Source organism: Camelus ferus, chromosome 2 (genome assembly GCF_009834535.1).
Source record: "Camelus ferus isolate YT-003-E chromosome 2, BCGSAC_Cfer_1.0, whole genome shotgun sequence".
NCBI classification, from domain to species: domain Eukaryota; kingdom Metazoa; phylum Chordata; class Mammalia; order Artiodactyla; family Camelidae; genus Camelus; species Camelus ferus.
The window spans coordinates 26,067,734-26,088,520 of record NC_045697.1 but is presented as its reverse complement, the minus strand read 5'-3'; the positions used below and the strand labels follow the sequence as shown (position 1 = coordinate 26,088,520).

Here is a 20,787-nt window from a genome sequence, read left to right as displayed (position 1 = left end):
ATCAGCTGTGCCCACCTCTTGATCCAAAATTATCCCTCATAATATAGCCTCCACTCTCCAGGACTGCTTTCTTTAACATACATTACAAGTTACTTCTGTGTTGGGCTCAGTGTCTTTTATCATGTAGGGAACAGCTCTCACTTTTACAGACTATTTTGTTGCAAGTCCTTCCCAACAGCAGAGGCCCGAGTCACGAGGCTCAGTTGCAGAGCAGTCTGTGTCACTGATAGAAGGAACTGCTTAGAATTAGCCACGTTCCCACAGAGGGGAAGAGGTCCCACCCCCACCCCCGCCTGACTTCAACCAGAGTATCATCGGTTTTATCTGTTTTATTTTCATTTCCTCTGAAGATTTCATTTGAACAGAGGAGACTTCTGCTGCAAAAGATTTTCAAAACTGCCAGCATAGAACCTCCAGATGCACCCAGACTTAACTAAATCCAGTGATGAAAATGCCTGTTTCCATCTAGGACCACTACCATAAATGAAAAAAATAGATGCGTGGCCTATGATTCTTAGGATTCAATATAAAATTTTCTCCCAGGTTTTAGAACATTCAAAAAGCATAAATGTCTCCCTTATTTGTTGAAAATTTGTTGAAAAATACTGCTATATGTACATGATCTGCAAGAAAACTCAAGGCCTGCATTCCTTGAAACTGTGTTTGTGGGACCCATGAACTTACTAGAAAAAATGTAGTTACACTTCGTGCTTTAGAGGCTCCAGAGTATGAGAACTGCCATCGATTAAAAAGATCATATAAATCAGAAGCCCTGGATTTCACTAGTCAAACAAAAGAAAATTAAGAAAGGTGTTGAGCTTCAGAAATCTCTAAGAAAACAGTGTACTTTACATTCATATGCATTAGTTCCAAGGAGTAAACGAAAATTGCATATAAAATGGATTTGAAAGCTGTAAAGTACTAACACAAGTAAGGTGTAGACATTTGCAATGCTCTTCTCAATAAAAGTGAATTCTTGGGAAAACATCTGAAAAGGTAAAAAAGAAAAGAAAGGGAAATGAAAATACAAAAATTTAAAAGAAATCAGAACTCTATGTAGGTGGAAGTCATATGAAAACTGGATTTTGAAAAACTGGCGTATTTCTGTCAAAGTGATAAATTCACTAAATGTTAGTGTTTATTAGTTAAAACAAACAAAATGCAGGAAAATATTAGTCTTCAAACGCTAAGCCAACTATTCATATTTGCAATAATTTCAGTGTGGTTCCATCGATTTTTCATGTATTTTTTTCCAAAGGAAAATGATTCTTAACAGACATTTCTATAGAATTTTTGGTTGTGTCCTACCCTCATGTATTTTGGAATGGATTGCTCTAATGTAGATTTTTCTCTCATTTGGTGTCCAAGTTAATCTCAGAGGTAGCTTGATGGCTTTCACATATGTGTTTATTTAGAATAAATATACTTTATTGCTTATGACGTGATTTTTAATTGGTGAATAACACTTTACTCATATTTAGTTTTCTTATTTATAATCCATTTAATCCAGTAGGAATAAATGAGACTGTGAATAGCTTTAGTGACTACTCCTTGACCCTTGTAGACATGTATTATTCATGGACTTTTCTGCATGAATTTAATGTTGATCTTTTATGCTTTAACACAGTCTACATCTTAATAGCATTGTAGAGACATGGTGAGTATTTTTGACCTCTAGATTAATAAGACAATAATTTCCAATGAATTTACAATATTTTTGGAGTTGTTGGATGTATTTTCTGTCATGATAACAGAAAGATCAACTCTTTCCCATCCTTGTGAAGAATTTTTTTTGACTCAGACTTCATATCATTCCTTTCAACTGGCCCTGCTAATTCATTTTCTAGCAGAAACGACTGCCTAATATAAATAATTCTAAGGTTAAAACACAATTTTTGAAGGGCTCTGTAATTAACTGGCTTGTAGCTAATGCCTCTGTGACAAAAACTGTTGGTATTCCCCAAGTAGGCATTCTCCCGTTATTGTTTTAATAGTAGTAACTAGAATTTTAAGTAATCACATGGATGCCCAGAATAAAGATTTCATTTCTCAGCCTCCCTTGGAGCTAAGTATAGCCATTTAGTTAACTTCTAGTCCATAGGATATGAGTAAAGTAATGGACAACTTCTAGGTCTGGCCTATAAATGGGTACATTGTGAACTTTCTTCTTCTTCCCTGCCCACCAGCTGGGATGTGGATGTGATGGTGAGTGCTATAGCAGCCATCTTCAGCCACAATATATGTATTCTACATGTTGATAAAGATGGAAAGTGCTTTATCCAGTTCTGAGCTACTTTTATGTGAACTGAGAGGAATAAGCTTCTATCTTATTTAGTCGACTGTTATTTTGGTCTTTGTTACCACATCCAAACAAGTATTCTAACTAATAAAGCACCAATTACATAAAAATCCTGTACTGGGCTATTGAATATAGGGGATAATTCTGGCTCAACTATTTATTACCAATATAAATTTGAGCAAATTACTTAAAGTCTCTTATCCTCAGGTTCCCTTCCCTTCTATACAATGTGGGTCCCTATGAGGATTAACATCCACATAAGTGCTCAGTTCTGTACTTTGACACAAAGTAAGCCTTCAAAAATGTTACCTAGTCTTATTATTAGAGCACTATGTCTATCCATTCTGTTATATGTATGTATTTTTAGCATATGACTATTTCAAGAGTTTCTCTGGAAGATATGTCACAAGTTAAACTAATTAAATTAGTGATATGTCATAAGTACACTTCAGTGAGATCTTTCAGAGTTTATATCAGCATTTGTTACCATCCACTCACAAATTTTCAGTTAGATTTTTTTCTGTCATCTAGAACTTAGTGATCTTTATTACTTTTTGGTTGTTAGTTGAATCGGATTCTAGAATTGATTTTTAAGTAAAAACCCTAAACTTTATCCATAGGGACAGCTTTCATTTCCATGAAAAAGTAGACAAACCTCCTATTGAGGCCCATATCCTAGAGGCTCTGTAATTTTCATTCAAGTTTGTCAACCCTCTTTCCAGCTTGAAGTCTATGGACCTGGATCAGATGTCTAGAATAAATGCATGCTGGTAAAATTTTAAAGATTTTGTCTTTCTAGCATAGCCATCAAAACTCTCAATAGCTCTACTGCAAGAAGTAATAATCAGTAATCTTTGAGCAGTACCTATAGGACATGGGGTTCCCTAATTCCACTGGATCAGCTTAGTTCTGAAAGTGGTTCCATAAACAACTAAGGTGTTGCACAAAAAGAGTTTCCTGATCAAATTAATTTAGGAAATGCTAAATTAAGCAAGGTTAAAAAGGTTTCTTTCCTGCAGGACTCCCATGAAGACTTTAATATGATAATGTATGTCATCAGTGTCTAGGCGAGAGTATGACTGAAGCCCAGACTTACTTGATCAAGTAGCTCTTGTTTTCACAAAGCATTATACAGACCTTTTATGAAGCCCTAGTTTGGAAGTGCTAATGCTACCATTGGCTCATACAGGCCTTGGGAAAACTGAATGGGTTGTCTGTTGGCATAACCATCCCATCAGATTAAACTGTTGCTCAAACGTTTTCTTGTACCTATACTTTGCTTCTTTAACCCCTTTAGATTCTATGCATTAAAATGATGACTATTTCCAGGGCCTGTCCTCAGGCCTGATTTCAACTTTCTCTTTCAACATTGATTCGTGCCACTGAGATCCCTGTAGGCCTAATAGCCAAGGACTTTTTTTTTTTTTTTTCAGGACTTCAGTATTCTGTCTGCGTATAAAGAAAATCCACTTGCTCTGAACTCATCATGTTACTGAAGTGGCTTGTGGATGTCCTGCCTGGTACTTTTATTGACTGAACCCATTTTTTTTTCACAAGTTATCATGAGTAGTAAGACTATCTGCAATGTTCAGAGATGTCACAGGGAACCTCAAAACTGGAATTCAAAATTCATAACATCCCGAAATCATAACTAAATAGACTATAAATTTCATTAACCATCAGAGGAAATTTGAATCAGGACACTGTTGACTGTATTAGTGGCACAGTATGCAAGAAGTTGTGTGAGGGAGTGGGTGGACTCCTTTGAAGACTTGGGTTGTTATTGTTTTGTATTGTTTAATCAGACGATTGCAGTCATGTTTAGGCCTGTCTCTAAGACACACCTCGCTCAATGAAAGATTTCCATCAATAACACAGAGATGAAAGCTGCCATTGAAGTCTGTTATCTGGGCAAACCTTTGGCTAAGGATGCAAGAATCCATTTTAATAGCTTCACATCAGTCACTACTTAAGCTAATAACACTCTGGACCCAAGGGGAGGTGGCCTGATGTAGTAATTAGTGAGCGAGGCCCATGTATCTGACAGTGGTGCTAAGCTTGATTTCCAGCTCTACCATTTACAGGGTGTGTAACCTGAGAAAGTTGCTTCAACTCTTAAACTTTTAAGTACCCTCATCTATAAAATGAGGCTAATAATGGAATTTAATTCATAGAGTTGGTATGAGGATTAAGAAGGATAGTTTACATACTGAGCTTACCTGTGGGTCATTAATAAATATGACCCCAATGTTAATACATAGATTTAGTATTTCACATGACCACACATGCACGCACTCCTGCAGAAATGAAAGCCCTCAGCCTTGTTGATGTAGTGGCGTGGGCTTTTGGTCATTTGTGTCTATCAGATGGTATACTTGGCCACAGGCTCTTGTCTATTATTCTTAGTTACGTTAGCTGTAGGATGTAAATTAGTTTGAGTTTCAGCTTTGGAGAAGTAAATGCTGGTGGTGGATCTGGAACCTAGCTGAAGGCTGTGGAGCATCTGAGAGAAGTCTGAAGTAGATGATCAGTCTGTTCAAAGAAAGAAACTTAATGTACCCAAAAGGGGCTGAGGATGGTTGTCCAAAGCTGCTGGCTGAGAGGAAGAATTTCTAACATCTCAGGAGCAGCAGGTAGAGACCAGACTCCAGCAGTGGTTAGGCGGTGAGGAGGGGAGGAGGGATGGCCTTGGGGAGAACTAGCAGGGAAAGAGCTAGAAAATTACAGCTGCACCTCCCATTCAAGAGACTGCCCTTCCTCTCAATCTCCTCTTCCCATTGATGTGACCCTTGAGGGGTCTGATGCAGCAGCTAGTGAAATGAGGAGGGAAAAGTCTACCTCTTCACTCCTCTCCAGCACCCCAAGGAAAGCTTCCAGACCTGAAGCAGGCTTGTGGGAAAGGGAGTGGTGACTAAGGACAGTATGTTTTATGCTGAACAAACAACACTGGCATTAGTCTGTTACTCTAGATCAGCCTGGAAATTTTTATTACATATACTAAACTGTTCTCATCGTGGACAATTCATTCATTCAAGGGCAGGAGTTAGAGTAAGTCCAAAAGCACAGTTTGGACGGGGCAATAGAAAAAAGACTAAAGTTCTTTACATTTAATTGTTCCCTATTGAATTCAGCTTGTTCAACAAAACATTTAACTATCTGATGATTGTATAACTGTTTTGCTTTTTATTTAAAAGTACACTCTGCATTTATGAAGATAATCTAATGAATTAAATCGGTGTCTTTTTTTAATTTTACTTTTGTAAAAATTGTTCCTACCCAGGGCATAAAGGCAAGTAACTGCTTCCAGTGCTATTTTATTTTCTTGTTTTTCTGAAGATGAATGGAAAAAAAAAAAACCTTCCTTTTTTAGTGTCCTGGTAACTGGAATGAAAAAGCCAAGCATTCATGGCTGAATGAATGCATAAGCAGTTGTTCCTTTACAAGTGGAAGAAAGAAAAGTTCAGTCAAGCATGACTGCCATGGTCTCCTTAATATGCTTGCAAAACGGACTGGGCAGACATCATGTATTCCGACTGCTAAACCAGACCAGAGTTGCAGTAGTGTGGGTACGAGTGTTTCCACAGGAAAAAATACAAAACCATTACACAGGATGCTACAGAAGCCATGTGGAGTGAAGGAAATGCAAACTTGAGAGTTGGGTCTTTGAAGGTCTGTGCACCTGCTGTTCAGCATAACTGAGAGGGTATGTCATCTTTCACACATAGAAAATGATCAAATGGCAGATAGATATCTATTCTTTAAACGTGTTTTAAAGAAACTGAGAACACTACCTTTTCAGACAAACAGGATATATGGATGTTTGTTTCCTAAAGTAAGAACAACAGACACTGACGGCACAAAAGTCATCAGTAGCCACTGTACATACTGCACATGAGGTCAGTGGTGAATGAGCTTTTAACCATGTGTCCTTGTCGGCCACCCTTAGAGACAGAGAGAGTAACTTGGTTAGCATCTTCACTGTCAGATCTACCAACACTTTTTCATGAAGTGCTGGGACATTCTTAACCTCTGTTCCCCTTCTGCCGATCTGTTTTTAATTACCTGGTTTGGGGGGGGGTTATTAAATCTGTTTATATAATACAAAAGAGGCACTTTGTAGTTAAAAAACTAAATTTTCCCTAACATTAGAATCCAGTAGAAACTGGAAGGATGAATTGATCCGATTGTCCATTTTATTTCCTTAAGTGCAGAGATACCAAATTATAAGTATCAAATAATTTTTATAAATCCCTCAAAAAGCTGTGAATTAGTCATATCTATTATTTGTAAGTTATAGCCTACATATGGACATATACCCTGAAATCTCTACAGATTAGACTGTGTACTTCTTTCGGAAGGGAATAGAAGATGGACTAGAAAAGTGATTAAAAAGTTGGTCTTGGGAGCCTCTAAATGTGCCATCAAATAATACATTTGCAATTTAACCTCTCTGTATCTCAGTTTATTCAGCTGACATATGGGCATAATAATACCTTCCAATACCTCCCATGAAGGGTTATTTTGAAAATTATGTAAGATAAGGAAATAATTATGTTTCCCCTGCGTCAACCTTTTTGATCTTCTTATCATCCTTCCAGTAAAATCCCCAAACCTAGCCATGGCCTGGACAGTGGTACGTAACGTACCTGCTGGTCCCTCCAACTTGGTCTTGTCCTGCTTTACACACTGTCTAGCCAAAAGACCTTCTTTCAGTTCCTCCAAAGTTCCTGATTTTTGCTGCCTCTGAGGTTTTAGAAATGTTCTTCTTTGCCTGGAACATACCTCAGTCCTCCCACACACACGCACAACACACGAGCTCACTCCCACTCAGCCCCTGCTTCTCAGTTTATACATCCTTGTAAAGAGGAATCTTCAGATTTACCCATCAAAAACCATTCCTTCCTTTTATTATTCTCTTGCATAGAATTTTGTTCATTCATCCTACCTCATATGTTGGGGTACTTTGTGTGAAATGAATGAAAAGACAGAAATCAGGCAGACAGGAATCAAATATTACTTACATTAATTACCTTTTGACAACAGGCCAGGATCTGGAAGCTATGGATACGTTCATACCTCCCACAGGTTTTACAACTCGGAAGAGCAACACGGAGTTCTGACTCCCTGAGAGAGAGGGATTGAAAGGGCAGGGCTCTTGTGACCAGTTCCCCCTTACAAAAACACCAAGTAGGTAAGTTACCACCCAATCACAGGGCAGAGTGCCCCCTCTCTGAGGGAGAGGGGAGGGGGCAAAGAGAGGCCAGGAGGGTTAGACTCACTACACAAGAAGGAAAAATTGGGACTAGGGGAAAAGCATTTCCTACATCCTCAATTAAAATGTGTTTGAACCATATTCAGTGACCATTTTTGAGGTTAAATATAGACAAATGTCAGCAAATTCACATAGTTTAAATAAAGTCATTCTTGTATGTATTCTATACACATGTACTATATAAATACAGTGTACACATCCATAAATATACTATGTAGTATATATTATCTGTACCTAAGTATGTGTATACTATACCTATAGATATACTGTACTGTATGTTTTATGTATAGATGAGTATGTATTCGTAATACTATACATATATCACATATACATCTGTGTGATTCATTGGGTAATGGCCATCTCTGTTAGCATACTGTAACCTCCAAAAAGATAGTGACGTAGGTCTGCTTTGTTTACCTCTGCATGTCTGTGACTCATCACATCTTATAATAAATACAAAAATTAGTTGAGTGAATAATAGCTGTAAGTGTTTAATATGTTATTGACTTATTTTAAGAACTCAGTAGATGATGACACTGGCTGATGCTTTTACTGATGAAACATTCTTAATGTGCTGGGTATTAACTTTTGATCTGGGCTATATATTTCTAAGACTTCACTTCAGAAATCCACAAGGTTGCCACAAGGGTCACTCGTATAGCTTGTCTTTGAGTGATCGTGATTTCAGGCAACATCTCATGGTTGCAACTTCCACAATTCCTAAGCTATACCCAAGGAGAAGTAGAGTGAGGAGAGACTATGGCAAACTAGAAGGTGTATGTCCTGTCCCAAAAGGGTAGCCAGTTTTCCAACCTTTCAGATTTGCTTTGTAGGAATGTGAATTTAATGTTATTAGACATTTTGATTTTTCAAGAGATGCTGAAAATCCATATTTTAATGTAAAATCCTCTCAATTTGAGAAACTATTTAAAAATTGCTAAACTCTATGTGGTCTGAAAGATTCTCGGACTTCATGCTACCCATAGCCACCTAGTTTGTGACCTCTGCTTTTGTGGCAGTTATGAGATTTTATTAATCCTTTTTTTGTTGTTGTTTTCCCTTTACCTTCTTACATGGATATTAGTCTGTGCTTTTTAAATTGGTTTTGTAAAGTTTAATTTCATTGTTTTATAAGGGATCTACTTCAAGCTATTGCTTGTGTATTTCTACCTCTCCACTTTGCTTCTCTGAATCCCTCCCCACTTTTTTTTTTCTTGATGTCAGAAGAAATTTCAAGGTTAACTATCTATTATATGGGCAGCATTTTTAGGACAAAGGAAAAAAATGGAGCTAAACAGTATGTTCAAGCTACAGCACAAAGAAATGGAATTTTGTGATGTTTGTAGTAAAATCAATTTCAGAAATACAAGAGAAAAATTGATGCAACAAGGTGAAAGCAATGATTTTACACTCAGTTGATGTATTTTGTCTGCTAATCCACTGGATTTCTCTTAACATTGATTCTTCCTTAAGGAACTTTTTTCAATATAAAAATAAAATTGGATTTTTATGTTAGCAGTAGTAGAAACTACTAGATGTCCACAACTCTAAAACACAATCTATTTGGGGGTACGTTAATATTTTCTATGCCATGAGAAAAAAATCACTATTAAACTACGACATAACATATTCATTTAGAATTTTATTGTGTATATATAGGAAAATGCTCTTTGAGAATTATTTACACATAAATTTTTATCTAATATCACATGGCTCTCTTGCTTTGCCTTCTGCAAAGAAACCTAGTATACTCTTTTTGCAGACATTTCAAGTGACAATTAAAGTCAATATGTGTAGCACTGCCAATGCAAGTTACTTCAATGAAGTGATGACAGCATGAACAGTTATATCAAGTTCATGACCATGTAGGCAATGACAACTATGCTACGATTGCTGCCTGGCCCACAGCAGTTCATTTTAGGATGAATCCCCACTGAAGAAGTAGTAAAGTGTTAAAATATGTATATCAGTATCAATGAAACACTCTAATCCCTAGAGCCTAAATGAGTTTCTGAGATATTAGTTCTATAGAAGAATTTATCTTCACTTTTTCCTTGATATTATTTAATGGTTTCTGAAAAAAACTTACATTTTAAAATATTTCCATAATACCATCAACTTTTGGTCAGTAACTGAATTGAGTAAGTATTTACACAGCTCTTTTGTCCACCTTACAATAGATAGCCACTAAGATACTCCCTTGGGGTGAGAATTTTTTTAAAAAACTTTCAAAGCAACTCTTAAAACTTGTAACACTGTACCAAAAAGAGTCGACTTACTGAATGTAAGCATTTCAGTTTAATAAAACAAGCATTTATTTAAAGCTTTATGATAAGTAGTTCAGAGAATTCAAATAGGAAGATTCCAAGTATCCATTATGCAAAGCAGACTGACAAGAGAACTCCAGTAGAGGGAAGGGTACTTCAGGAATACAAATAGAAATAAGAAAAATTTCTCAATATCCATAATTCAAAGCCCGCTGACAGATTTACTCCAATAGCAGTGAGAAAACAAAATAAAAGGGGGGCAATGGGAAAATCCAAGAGAGAGTATTGTATATGCCTGAATATAAGGTATATCCTTTTCCTCCCAAAATTAAGCATCAGAAAAAAAGTTCCTTGTGGTCAAAACTTTAAAAGTCTTCTCGGACGTATCACAGCAGAATGCTTTAGGCATAGGCTTTGAATCCACATTAGTTGGGTTCAGATCCTTTCTTCCTTATTTACTACTTGTGAATTTTATATGGGATAATTTTTTTATGTCTCAGTTTCTTCACTGGCTTAAAAAAGAGATAATGATTGTAACTACCCCCCAGCCCTGTTGAGAGAATTGAGTTCGTAATGTGTCACAATGCCTGGTACATAGAATCTATGTATCACAGAACCCCTGCCTTCCTTCAGTACGTGCATTAATCTGAGCTGCTGCCAGCTGAGCTGCGGGGATGGGACGTCAGGGTAGCGGCGTAGCCTAAAACATCCCCAGTCAGTCTTAGCTTAGGATACAGACACAGACCATCTGATGAGATTGGTTTAAAAGAAGGTGAAGATATTTAAAACAGATTAAGCAATTATTTATAGGGATGTCACCTCACAATTTTAAGTACCCCATGTTAGGACAAGCGTCCTTTTAAAAACCATTCTAAAAACCAAAAACTGGTGGAGACTATTAATGTACATGTTTGAGGTGAATGAGGAAAATCAACTTCTTAATATAAAGGAAGTGGGAACTTGTGATTTGTAATAAAATTCCCAGTGACAGAATTATAAATGGCTTCAGAAAATTAAGTACCTTCAAAAATTTAGACAGAAGTGAAAATAATATGCTCTGAAAACCAAACCAAACCAAACATTGATGATTCAAAATGCGGCTCTAGTGATGAACTCATTGATGTCAAACTTGCATGTTAAAATTTGAATAAAATTATTTTTAAAATATGAGTGGAAAAGGAAGTATTTATATATTAATAAATGAGTTTACTTTTCTGAGTATCTGTTTATCTAAAATGATGAATTAAATATTATTAGTAGACATATGCCTATTTTATCTGCATCCCTAAAATTTTATGTTTGGTAAAGGTAATACTGGGTTTTCCTTTATAGAAAAATGGAGAGAGTACCTTAAATTCTGTTGTATAGATAACCCAGGTTACGAAAGATTTGGAAAGGCTTGAGAGGGAGATGTGATTTGAACCTAGTTTTGAACAATAATTAGAGAAAAGAGAATAGAATTAAATGTAATAAGAGACTACTATTTTCTGAGTGTCTTAGACATGTAATTACATTAAATGCTCATAGGTATTACTATTCCTTGTTTACAGATGGGGGAAATTGAGGCTCAGATAAGTTAACGACTTTGTTCAAAATGCCACGGCTTACACTGATCATTCATTTTGAGCACAGGCCTTTGCAATTCCAGCACTGTGAGCTTTCCCTAATAGTCAAACTGCAGAGGATGGGTCCTGGAGAAGACTGGGTTGGAATTCTCTCTGCCTTATGGAATATCTGGTATAAATTAATTAACCTCTTTAAGTTTCTTCTAGTGGGGATAATAACACTTTCTGTTCAAGGAGCTGTTGAGATAATTAAATGAGCTTTCGCAAGTAAAGTGCTGGGAATAGCAACTGGCACACAAATTCTTTATGGGTGTTAGCCTGGATGATGTAAGGAAAAGGGGAAGGAGGCAAAGGAGGGAGGGGAGGAGGAGGGAAGGATGGCTCAAATTGCATGGTCCATAAGCAGAGTGCATTCTGGGTAGGAGAGATGGGAGGAGCAAACGTTAAGTCTGGCAGGGACAGAGCTATCTCTGCTCTCCTACAAAAAAATGGAGGAAATGGGGTGGGAGTGGGTCATTTTGGAATAAATCTAAATATATATTTGGAGTAAATCATATATGGAAAATAACTGGGAATGCATACTTTAATAGACTTGGCAGTAAACAGATTTTCATACGTCAATTCTTAAAACTATTTTTCCTGTCTACTTTTCTCCCTGAATGCCTCACTCTGAGTGATGCTAAATAATGTGTAGCCTATGAATACAGCCAAGATGTGTTCAATTTATCCACTATTTGCAACTTAATCTCTTTTAGTCTCAGTTAAGCCTATGTTTATAAAATTGGGGAAAAAAATTCCACCTCAGAGTTGCTGTATATATACAACATATAATACATGTTAGGTGTTTGGCTAGAACTTGGTATGATTAATGAACAATTAATAAAAGGTAGTCTTTGCCATATTTCCTCAGAATCTTTTATTTTCCTTCATATGTTAAGGTACTTAAAACCGGAATACATTTTATAACCAATGTATAGTTTCAATGAGGGAGCATTGTTTTTCTTTTGTTTCTCAGAGCTATTTTATTAAATCATCGGTATGTCTTACAGCTCTTAACATTATTTCCCCTCAGAGAAGACTGAAAATTCTGGGGTTGTATTGTATTTGCTAACCACTGTATTTTCAAACTATCAAAAAATAAATTTTCAATACACTTTTAAACAATAAATGAATAATAATCAATGAACTAAGATATTGTTGCAAAGAGGCACAAAGCCCAATTATTTTATAACATCTACCAAGAGAAGTAACTTGAGGACTTAGTGTTCAAGTAACAATGCTTGGCGTTCTGAGGCAGACCATAACTGATGTAAGAATTTTTTGTTTATTTATAACCCACCTTGTTCAGAAAAGGATTTAAGATGGCTTACAAAGATAAAAATAAATGACAAGTATGTGAGAACTCTGAGGGAGAGGGGAAAAAAAAACCCCACAAAGAGTATGGGCTTAATATGAAACCAAGAAAGAGCCACATAAATACAATTCTACAGGAATCCAAAGAAAAGATCATTCTTGAGGTCCGGGAAATATCAAGAAAACTTTCCTGGTGGAAACAGGGCTTGCTATAAAGTATTTAGCTCAAAAGAAACTGGAAATTTGGTGTCTCTGGAGAGTGCCAGCCACAGCTGTCACAGAGTCTGCCCGGGGCTGGAGGGTGCTTTTTCACAGGCAGGTTTTTTGGTGAAGATGATACCTCCCAAGGGCCTGGGATCCTGGGAAGCCTCCCACACTCTGGACTTCACCAATTACCTCATTTTCATAATAAGCTCAGCAGTTTCCCTAATTGCTTTACTTCTATCAACAGGTACTGGGGAAAGATAAGGACGTTTCATCTTTCAAGGGAGAGAATTCCAAATACAGTCGGTAAAAAGATGTTAATTAAAAAAATAAAAATAAGGAGTTGGTCCTTGAATTCTCTTGCAAACAAGTCGGTTTTCTGGACACTTAGGTATATGGGGGCGCACTAGGGCTTTTCTTTATGGATCCCCGTATTTTCTTGCTGCCTTACTGTTACCTGTCAAGGTGCAAGTCCAAGAGGAGATGTCTTTCCCAGATCTAACAATCTCCGGTGCCCAGAGGACTAGAGCAGGGTTAGCCCTCCTCTCCGAGGGGTGGGGGCGGGGTGGGGGCGGAGACAAGAAAAGAGAATTTAAAAAAATCTGTGAGGAGGTTGTATTGCTCAGGGGAGAGAGTTAAGATCTAAATTGAAAACCACCTCCATCCCTTAAAGCTGTGTCCCCTTGGGCAAGTTGCTGTACCCCACGGACTCCTCAACTGGAAAGTGCGAATATTAATCCCTTCTTCAAAGAGACTACATAAAGGAGGATTCGATATAATGGGTTCAGCCTAATCAGCACGGGGCTTGATAAATAGATTTCCGAGTTCATTGAATGCAACTTTACGCAGAAGCAGCCTGGGAAAACCAGCGTCCTAGATGAGTCTTAAGTTTGGGAAACGCTGAGGTAACAGGGAAAGTACTTAGTAGAGTAATACTAATCATCAGTGGTGGTGAGGTTCCGCCCATTTGACAACCCCCCCCCCCCCCAATCAGAGCGCACCGACCAACCATCTGGCCAGTGGGAGTCGGGGAAGGGTCACGGGCATCTCGGTCCCGGGAGGGCCATGCCCTCGCCGCTCAGGCCTTCGGGACGCGCCCTCTCAGCTCCTCCAACCCCGCCGGCCAGGGAGCCCCGGGGCCGAGGTGCGCCAGGTGGCGAGGGTGCCAGGCGCGGCCGAGTCGCGGCAGACTGAGTCAGCCGCCCAACTATGCTGCGGAACCAGGGCGGCCGGCCCGGCTGCCCCCGCAGCTGAGCGGCGCTGCCCCCGAGCCGGGCGCCTCTCCCCGCCCCCGCAGGCCGGGAGGAAGCGGCCGAGGCGCCGCGCGGGAGCACCTGGGGTGGGCGCGGGTCGCGGGCGCGGCGCTTCCGGAGCTGCGCGCCGGCTCGCGCTCCCCGCCTCCAGGTGCGGCGGCCGCGGCGCGCCGCCCGAGTGACAGCGCCGCCAGCGCGGCCGCCGCCTGGCAGCAGACGCGGTGCGGGCAGCCGGCGGGGACCGGGCAGCAGAGGCCCCGCGCCTGGAACGGACGCGTGAGGACAGAGCGAGCCCGGCCAGGGGAGACGCCGGCGCCCGGGATCCCCTGCACGCCTTGCCGCGCCTCTCCAGCTCCGCTGCCCGCGCGTGGGGCGAGTCCCGGAGGCCGCGGTGGGCTGGGCGGCGGGGCCGGGCGGGAGGACCGTCTGAGGCCGGGCCGGGGCTTTCCGGCACCTTTCCGGGTACATTTCCAGCGCGCAAAGTGTTCGGCTCCGGTTTCTGCCCCTTGGATTTCGCTCTCGCGTGTGGGCGTCTAAAAGGAAACCAGAAGGGGGTAAGTAATACAAAAACTCCAATTACTAATGGGATTTGGCTTAGCGGGTGACAATCCGGGTAGACAACTAGACTCTCCTCCTGGAAAAGGAGCTGCCCTTTAGGGAGTTTCAGGCACCAAGTTATTTATTCTGTAGTGATAATGAGTTTGCTGGGGTTTCTGTGCTCCCCCGCACCCTGCTCGTTATACACTTTGAGACGGCAGGCCTGTTAATTAACTTTAATTACAATCATTTGGCCTCCGCCTGCCCGAACCCAACCTCATACTCCTGGACCTGTCGACAGTGAGTTTACCAGATTGATCTTTTGGAGACAGGTCTCCAGGGAGAAAGGATACCCATCTCATTAAGTAAAGTAAGTTCATCCTGGCTTGTTTTCTTAAACGTTTCCCTGACCTCCTTGCGGCCATCTGGGGTAATTTTGATTTGGGGGAAGGCATCGTGAAATTATATTGTGAACTATATAACCTTTGATAATTAGAGGGAAATTAGAAACTAGTTTGTGTGGAATGACATTTTCGACTTTTGAACGTTTGTATGGTGATAACAACATTTTTCTTTGTGCAAGGTTGTCCTTGAAGTAGGCTTATATCCTTTTAGTTAAGAAAAATGTATTGAAAAATAAGCTATTTTTAAGAGTACATTTAATCGGATGTCATTGTGATTACCAATAATAGTGTTGTACTTACAAGCTCAGTATTGATTTCTCCCGCACTTAAGCGCTAGTTTATGGAACATTGCCCGAAAGTAATTGGAAGATGAAATTATGGCTGTTTTAAAAAGGAAGCTAACTTTTTCAAGGGGGGAAAAATAGAGAAATACTTTTAAACTCTTAGTTGTAACTTTAATGCACTTATAGAGAAATATTGAGGGGGAAATTCTCATGACATTACACTATTTAGCAATGTTTAAAAAAAAGAGGAAAAAGTAAAACGGGTCATGGAACTAGGCTAGAGCCTCAAGTGGAAATATCTCCCTGGCTCCTTTTCAAACATATATTTAACACATAAACACTCAAGGTGGGTCTTAACACCAAGGGTGTTTTATATAGACTTGACTTGTCAGTACCGTCAGATTTATTTAAATGGAAATGTACCTAGAGGGAAAGTCAAATGACTTGTTAAAACTTATTTATGTGGGCGTGCATGTGTTTGTAGTTTTTCCTTCCTCTGGAAGCCTGTCAGATTTTATATGGATTGTCCATGGAAGGGGAAGGTGAGGGTACATTTAAAAACAAGCATATATATATTTTTTCATTTTTCCTGTGTCTTTTGAATATGAAAAAAATTGATTGAATGAAAGATTTATTAAATTCTAGTGGTTTACAATTTTCAAAAGTTTCACACATTTGATTTCATATAATCCCACGAGTCTTTTCACACCCCTTACCGATATACTGCCCCTTCCCCCTTCCCACTGGTAACCACTAGTTCTCTGTATCTGTGAGTCTGCTTCTAAAAACAAATTCTTTTTTTTTAATACAAATTCTTAATCATCTAATTTCACTACAAGTTTCTAGCAGTGTGAGGCTCATAGATACTCAATGAGTACTTTACAATTCAACTACTTAGTTACTGTGGTTAAGTATAGGGCTCAGATTATAAAGAATTGCAATGTTCTTGGAAACTCTTAACATTAGTGTCATAAGACTGTAAAAATTTTAAAATTCTCTTAGGACTCTGAGTTATAAACTTCATGGTATTCAAGAAGTTATTTCTTTTTGTTTTGTTACTTTCTACCCCACCTCCTTGCAACTTTGAGAAAGGCTGGTGAAAGATAATATAAAAATGCTACCTCTAAATGACAGCCATTGCTTTTAACAAGTGGTTCTTTTAACAAGTTTTTCCCCCCTTCACTTGTTGACTCATTGAGTCCAATCTTTGTACTTTCTAAAATGAGGGATTTCTGGAGTTTTCTGTAAAATTAAGTTAAGAACTTCTTCTTAATATTGGAAATAATTCTTAGCTTAGACCAAATGTGACTGATGAGAGATTAGAGGCTATAAGATGTCTTCTTAATCTTTTCTGTGAAGGCCTGGACCACTGTAGTTTATCATTTTAAGTTGAAGTATTATAAGTCAGACTAAATTCATATTGTAGTGGCACCATTTTGCCTACTTATTTCCTTAATTGAGATAATAGTTGATGGTACTTTCTTTATATGATCCTTGCTAGTTAGAAATTTGACCTGTGAAATTTTGTTGAAGTTTCGACTCAGCATAACTTACTTCCTTACCCAGCCTATGGAGGGAACAGAGGAGCCCTGACTAGGGTGGAGTAGTCATTTTGAGCAACTTCAGGGTAACAACTACTAGTGAAGAGTGGGGAGAATTATTTTTCTGCCTCATATCATTTGTGCACAAGGGGGCTGGGCGCTGAGGGGATACTCAGGGAAGGACTCAGAAGACTGTGTGTCTTCCCACATGGTTCTCACAAAGTAGAATGCAAAAACAAAAAAGACTTCTGGTTCCATCACGTAGCTTTAGGAAGAGGACAGAATGGTTCAATCAGTTTGGAGTTGGAGAGGTGATCAGGGGAAAGTACAAGAGAAATGTGATCTCCCTGTCTCCATGCTGTTTATCGGGTGATGGGCTCCTGGGGGTGGTCATGGTGAGAGTAGTTGCTAAGACACTTGCATAGCATCTGATGAGAGTATCTTAAGTTCAGAATCCTTAGCCTGGCCCCTCCATAGCCAATTCCAGCTTCCTTTTTTGTGATCACCTTTTGTTACCCATCGAGCCCGAGGTCCATCCCAGCTCTTCTCATCTCCTTGATTGCCTGGAGACGTCTTCTCCCTCGTTGCCCCCTGAGTGGCATTCCTTCGACTTTAGGTGCAGCTGTCAGTGCTTGCTGCATTCTTTCCTATACATCGTGAAACTCCCCTCCACACTCCTTCACCGCTCTCTCCATCCTCAGAGGTCTCAATTTCTGCATGTTTCACTTATATTCATGGAGTTGATTTGAGATACTTAAGAGTTCCTTGGCACTCATGAAAGATGATGGTGCTACTTCTCTATGTGAGTAAGTGTAAAACAGTACTTCAAGTGTGAATTATGTGAAAGTCAAGGTCACAAAACTTGGTTTGTCTCATCATTACTCTTTCAGTGCTTTTATTGGGTACATTTGAGTCTTCCAGCTTTGGTATTCCTCTTTATTGACACTTACTGACTAGTGAAGAACTGACCATATGCATGTCATTGTCCCTTGCTTACAGTCATGTCTAACCTGCCCCTTTAGATTTTAAACTCAGAGGACATTGTGTGTTCACTTTCTTTATAGCACTTAGCACTGTTCTCAAATAAGATAATAGGTGTTATCTTGACTTGCAAATATTTCTCAGTGTTATCGTGGGGAGAGTAGTTAGTGTTCCTTAAATATTTACTGAATGAATAAATGTAAATAAATGAGTCAATAAGTTGGGAGACATTTGCTGAGATACCCTCCATCTAAGGAAAGGAGACTTTAATGATTACAGAACCAATAGGAATAAGCCCTCAAATTCAGTTGGAAAAGAGGTCAGGGTGCTATTTATAAGTGCAGAGAGAGGAAACCATTCACAGTGGGCTATTTTGAAACATCTGGTTGTCAGTCTAAAAATGTGGCTCAAAGTCAAAGAAATAGTGGAGTATACATTTGTATTAAAAATTTAAAATCGATAGATATATATAAATGCACATATCATAAGTGTACATTTTAAAATCTTATTGTTGAAGTGTAGTATCGTGCTAATTTTGACCTCAGTCAATTAAACATTAAAACTGTTCAGTGTAGCATGAAATGGAACAGAATTCTATTGTATCAAGAATTCTAAAGGGCCTGGTTTTCTTTTCAGCTGTCAGAATACAGATGTGGCTAAATGGTGGGGAGGACTAGGAGGGAGCTGGCCCAGAGGGAGGGAGCAGAAGCAGCCGCCCAGGTTTTAGGGGCTCCCCAGCAGGAGTCCCCCATGGTGATGCAGGCTGTGGCTTGTGATGCCATTTCATTATCCCCACTCCTGCTCTTGTAGGAATCCGGGAAGATGGAATCTTTCTCTGGTTGCCCAAGAATTATGGCTCCACTTGAAAGGTCTCTGAATTAGAACTGAAAATGAGTCCCAAACATTAGCCACTTAACTTAAAATCTGGATGGACAGTTTGAAAGAGAAAAGACTAACTGAAGCTAAGGCGATTTTTCAAGCCACATAACTGTTGGGGTGTCATCCAAGACACCTAACCCAGCTGTAACACTAGTAATAACTTCTCATAATAAGTAAAGGAATGATCACTACTGGCCTTCACTGGACCTGGAGATGGATAGCAAGTTCTAGATTTTGAAAGAGTTGTGTTTTTCAGATTGCACAGCAAGTAAAATAATCAAAACATAACTTAGAATGATCTTCTCTCCTTGATCCGAGGGGTGGAATGCTTTTGCCCAGAGCCTGTCTATTTTCAGCTCAAACTTCAGTTATTCTTCATCCAGCAGACATTAATTAAATGCTTATTGCTTGCCAAGAACTAAGATCTTTATGCATATTTACTCATTTCATCTTCTAAACAGTCCTGTGAGGTAGGCATTCTTGCCATCACTGCTTACAGATGGCAGTGGTGCAGCTCAGAAAAATGAAAGAATTCTCCCAGGTTTATGCAGGTACAATACAGCAAAGCTGGGATGACTGGTACTCACTGTGCTGTGTCCCAGGTCTAAAGTCTTCAGGTAAAAAATCATTCTTGCTACTCTAACCACATCTAAATTTTACTAAGCTGCTAAAACTATGTTTACTGCTGCGTTTGGTGCTTTGTAGGTTTATGAGAAGAATAATTTACATCGCCTGTTTAAAGGAATGTAACTTTATTAGGCAGTCAGGAGAATGCCAGTCACACCAAGTGCAGTAATACAGTATGAATGGGACCAAGTACAACATGGTATGCAGCAGACGAATTAATAATCAGCAAGTGTTTTTTTACACTTCAGTTCATGTCAGGTACATGCATATTTATTCATTTCATCCTCCAAACAGTCCTGTGAGGTAGGCATTCTAAATACCTTATATATTTTACTTGTTTAATTCGAACAGAAATCTTATCAGATATGTTATCCTCATTTTACAGAGTTGGAAACTGAGCTTCAGGGAAGTTAACATCAGGTACACAGTGAACAGGTGGGAAAGGATGGGTTGGAATTCAGGCAGCCTGGCTCTAGAGCACTGTGCTTTGTGTACTGCTGCCTGGGTAGGAAGTAATGAGGTGTGGAAGAGGGGGAGACTCAGGGATGTGGTGGTAGACATCTGTAGGACTAGAATTGGCCCCTCAAGGAAAGAAAAAGTTCAGGTATATACAGGAATTCAGTTCTAATAAAAGCCTAGAAGCCAGCCCAAATCTTCTAGTCTATCCTGTCTCCTCCTTAGTGCAGGAAAAATGCACATAGCATAAACTTGCTGTCTTTACTATTTTTAAGTGTACAGTTCGGTGGTGTTGAGTGTATTTACATTGTTGTGAAACAGATCTCCAGAACTTTTTCATCTTGCAGAAATGAAATTCTGTACCGGTTAAATAACTGTCCCCTGTCCCTCTATTCCCTGTCCCCTGCCCCTCACAACCATCATCCTATGTTCTATTTCTGTGAATTTGATGACTTTAGATAGCTCATATAAGCAGAGTCAGACAGTATTTGCTCTTTTGTGAGTGGCTCATTTCATTTAGCATAATGTCCTCAAGGTTCATCCCTGTTGCAGCATATTACAGTAAGTCCTTCCTTTTGAAGGCTGCATGGTAGTCAGTTTTGTGAATATATTACCTTTTTTAATCCCTTCATTCATCAATGAACATTTGGGTTGCTGTTACTCTGTTTCCTTTTGTGTCACATTTAAACTTAAACCTTTAAGACCATGATCAAGTACCTTTTGAAGCAATACATCAATACCATCTATTCTAATCAAGCTGTGTTTTTGTTTGTTTCTTTGCTTTAAACCATCACCATTGACTGCTCTGGTGGGCAATAAATACTTTCATCATATATGACTCTGGTTTCATACTGTTGTAGTATAT

The 20,787-nt window shown here is 39.2% G+C and overlaps 1 protein-coding gene across 2 annotated transcripts in view; it reads left to right on the top strand.

Moving 5' to 3' along the window:
• Window positions 1-14,813: 14,813 nt before the first annotated feature.
• Window positions 14,814-20,787, top strand: part of ARAP2 (ArfGAP with RhoGAP domain, ankyrin repeat and PH domain 2) — a 162,249-nt gene continuing 156,275 nt past the window's right edge. For both annotated transcript variants that reach the window (XM_032495553.1, XM_032495548.1), the window contains exon 1: window positions 14,814-15,120. The gene's annotated coding sequence lies outside the window, so the exon portion shown is untranslated. The remainder of the gene's footprint in view (window positions 15,121-20,787) is intronic.